Raw genomic sequence first — 4,252 nt, forward strand, 5'->3', positions numbered from 1 at the left:
CTTTTACAAACCTAAGCTTAAATTCATATTATTTTCAAAAATATTTCTAATGTAACATAATTCAATTATGTTCCTTTCTAAAATGTTGTGTAATAATTTTTTCGTTTTGCCAATCAATAATATGGGAGAGCTCTTTTATTGATTGGCAAAACACAAAAGTTTTTTCCAGTCCCAATCTGCTTCTTTAGGCCCTGACATTTGACACCAGATGCGACCACTTTTTTCCACGGTGGTCTTCCAGTGCAGCTTTTCAACTCCCCTTCTCAGACTTTTATCCCTTCTCTTTTTCAGTTTTAGTCTTCTTCTTTTTCTTTTCTTTTTTCTTTCTTTTTATCTTTGTTGTTGTTATTTTTATGTGTCTGATTGCAATTTAGTCGTTTGTACTTGAGACCTTTTTTCTCCTTTCGTTCACCATTCCTTCATTGCGGACATTTGGTCCACCTTCTCAGTTTGCGTACTTCATGGATTTTTTTTTAAACGAAACTATTGTGAAATTATGCTATCTAATGCGATATGGTATAGATATGTGGACGGTGTTATTTGCTTGTGGCCATGTGCTGAGGATCTTGATGCTGTTTTACATTCTCTTAATAATTTGGTTCCCTCTATTAATTTTACTGTAGAATTAGAAAGTAATAATAAAATTCCCCTTTTTAGATTGCGTTTATAAAAAGCCGACTAATGAGTTTTCTTTTATACATTATTACCGGCACACCATGATAAAGTAAAACAAAAAATTTGTATTTACCTCCATGTTTTTACTTGCCTTGCGTATATGCAGCCCTGAATTCATTGATAAAGAATTTGAGTCTATTATCAATCTATGGTTGGAATTAAAGTACCCTATAACATTTTTAGATAACGCTATCGCTTTAACGAAAAAAATCTATAGGGTTTAACCCTCTCTCCCTTTTATTACCTTTTAGTAACAATCTTTCTCAAGTTCCTCGTCTACTTAGAACATGGAATATTAAAGTAGCTTTTAATAACCCATGAACATTTAAGAAACTAATAATTAAAAATTCACCTGTTGATTCAGATGGTAGCATAAACATAATCTAGAGATTGTGAAAAGTATCACATTGGAGAAACAGTCAAGAACTATCAACCAGAATTAAACAACACAAATGTAGTGTTAAAACAGCACAAGAATCTAATACTCTATTTGTTCACGTGAAAGACTTCAGTCATGGTATTAATTGGACAAAGGCTTCCTCTGTTTTTCTTGTAATTCATTTGTCAAAAGAAACATTATAGAAATTGATATTATAAACCATTCGGAAGGTTCTAATCCTAATATCAGTAGTGGCATTTATAAATTAGAATATATTCATCATCAACAAAATTTGCTATCAGGTTGTAAGAGACCAAAAGTAATCGGCTGATTTGTGTTGTTCTCTAAGATTTATTCCTTTTCGTTTGTGATTTTTTAAGCATTCCCAGTTCCTTTCCTAGTGTTAAGTCTCTTGTCTTATGAATGTTATTGTACTACTAATTTCACCTGTATTCCCCTGACGATGTGAATAACACGAAAGCGCCTAAGAATTACTGTTTCTTTCCGATTTCCTTTCTGGTTACCAGCAAAAAAAAAAAAAAAAAAATGAAAAAAAAAAAAAATAATAATAATAATATATATATATATATATATATATATATATATATATATACACATGTATATATATATATATATACACATGTATATATATATATATATATATATATATATATATATATACATGTACTGTATATATACATATGTATATATATACTATATATATAAATGTATATATATATCTATATCTATATATATATATATATATATATATATATATATATATATATACATACTTTAAATTAACTTTTCTAGAAATGTTGTCTATAGTTGCTCCGGTTTCCGTAGTGTAGTGGTTATCACGTGCGCTTCACACGCGCAAGGTCCCCGGTTCGATCCCGGGCGGAAACAGGTTTGTTTATGCAGAACTGCAGTGCACGAGAGGGGGAGAGAGGGAGGCGCGCCTAGGAATTACTGTCAGATTTCTTTTCTGGTACTAGCAATATATATATATATATATATATATATATATATATATATTTACACATATATATATATATATACAGTATATGTATATACACACACACACACACACACATAGATATATATATATATATATATATATATATTAGTAAAGGAGGGGAGCAGTTTCTCAGTAATACACGTGGAGTTAAAAACGACAGCATTGTTGTAGTTGTTCAGTTTTTTCTTCGTATTCTCGATTTTCCTGATTAGAGATTTTCCATTAACCGGGTGGATTGAAACTAGGTCTCCATATTCTTCCATTTGTTCTATTGGGTGGGGGAATATCAGATCATTTTCTGGTGGAAGGTAAGTTGAGAGTGGAGGATAGATGGAGAAAGAGGAAAGGGACAAAAGGTAGGGAGGTGCTTAGAGTGAACTCTTTAAATGAAGAGGAAAAGGAGAAGGAGTACAAGAAGAAGCTGAAGGGGGAGTGGGATGGAGTGAAGGATAGAGTAGAGGTAGGTGTGGAGGAGGAATGGGGATCGTTCAAGGAGGGAGTCACAAAGTGTGCAAAGATGGTGTGTGGAACAAGAAGGACAGGAGGAAATAGAAGGAAGGGTAGTGAATGGTGGGATGAGGAAACAAAGAAGGTTGTAGAAGAGAAGAAGCGAGCTTACACAGATTGGTTACAAAATAGGACGAGGGAGTCATATGAGACGTACAAAGAAAAGAAAAGAGAAGTAAAGAAAAAGGTAAAGGAGGCAAAGAGGAGAGCAGATGTAAAATTGGGTAAGAGTACGACAGAAAATATTGAAAGTAATAAAAAGATGTTTTGGAAAGAAATTAAGAGAGGAAGAGGAGGCGAATCAAGTAGAGAAGAAAAGGTAAAAGGTGCAGATGGAGAGATGATAATGGAGGAGAAGGCAGTGAGGGGAAGATGGGCAGAATATTTTAGGGAGTTGCTAAATGTGAAGGAGGATAGGGAGGGAATGGTAGTTGCAGTGGGAAATGCTAAGAAAATGAGAGTGATGAGTGAGGAAAATGGAGGAGAAATAAGGAAGGATGAAGTGAAGGCAGCAGTTAAGATGAAAGCAGGTAAGGCACCTGGTCTGGATAGATGCCATGCAGAATGTCTGAAAAAGGGAGGTACAGTGATGGTGGACTGGTTGGTGAGGTTATTTAATGTTTGCTGGAGAGAAGGTAGAGTGCCGGAGGACTGGAGGAGTGCTTGTGTAGTTCCACTTTACAAGGGAAAGGGGGACAAGTGTGAATGTAGTAGTTTCAGAGGGATTAGCTTGTTAAGTGTAGTTGGGAAGGCTTATGGGAGGATCTTGATTGAGAGGATTAGGAGAGGAACAGAGGGAGTAATTGGTGAGGAACAGTGTGGATTTAGGACAGGTAGAGGTTGTGTAGATAAGATTTTTGTGGTAAAACAGATATGTGAGAAAGCCATAGGAAAGGGGAAGGATGTTTTTTGGGCTTTTATGGATCTGGAAAAGGCTTACGACAGGGTAGACAGAAAGGCACTGTGGGAGGTTATGCGGATATACGGGATAGGAGGAAAGCTTCTAGGAGCTGTCAAGAGTTTTTATGAGAGTAGTAGAGCTTGTGTCAGGATTAGAAATGGAGAGAGTGAGTGGTTTGAGGTAAAGGTGGGACTTCGTCAAGGAAGCGTTATGTCACCCTGGCTGTTCAACTTATACATGAATGGGGTAGTGCGAGAGGTAAATGCAAGGGTAGTGGGTCAGGGATTGGAGATGGTTAAAGAAAATGGAGAAAAGTGGGAGGTGAGCCAGCTGTTGTTTGCGGACGACACTGCGCTTGTGGCAGGACCGGAGGAGGGATTGAGGAAGTTGGTGACAGAGTTTGGAAGAGTGTGTGACAGAAGAAAGCTGAAGATAAATGTGGGTAAAAGTAAGGTGATGAGATGTACAAGGGGTGAAAGTGGCAGTAATCTGGAAGTGAGCATTAAGGGAGAGCAACTGGAGGAAGTGGATAGTTTTAGATACTTGGGTGCAAATGTGGCAGGAAAAGGTGGAGTGAAGGTGGAGGTAGAATGTAGATTGAGAGAAGCGAGTAAATGCCTTGGTGGATTAAAAAGTGTAATGAGGAATAGAAATTTGGGAATGGATGCTAAGAGGAGACTGTATGAAGGAGTGATTGTACCAACAGCACTGTATGGAGCAGAAACATGGAACATAAGAGAGGAAGAGAGAAGGAGCTTGAATGTGTTTG

General features: G+C 36.5%; 1 non-coding gene across 1 annotated transcript; it reads left to right on the forward strand.

Moving 5' to 3' along the window:
- The first annotated feature begins 1,890 nt into the window (after positions 1-1,890).
- On the forward strand, positions 1,891-1,963 carry TRNAV-CAC (transfer RNA valine (anticodon CAC)). The gene has a single exon. It is a non-coding gene; the product is annotated as a tRNA-Val (tRNA).
- The last annotated feature ends 2,289 nt before the right edge of the window (positions 1,964-4,252 follow it).

This window comes from Oratosquilla oratoria, chromosome 13 (genome assembly GCF_046742065.1).
Source record: "Oratosquilla oratoria isolate Oo_2021 chromosome 13, ASM4674206v1, whole genome shotgun sequence".
In the NCBI taxonomy this organism is placed as follows: Eukaryota; Metazoa; Arthropoda; class Malacostraca; order Stomatopoda; family Squillidae; genus Oratosquilla; species Oratosquilla oratoria.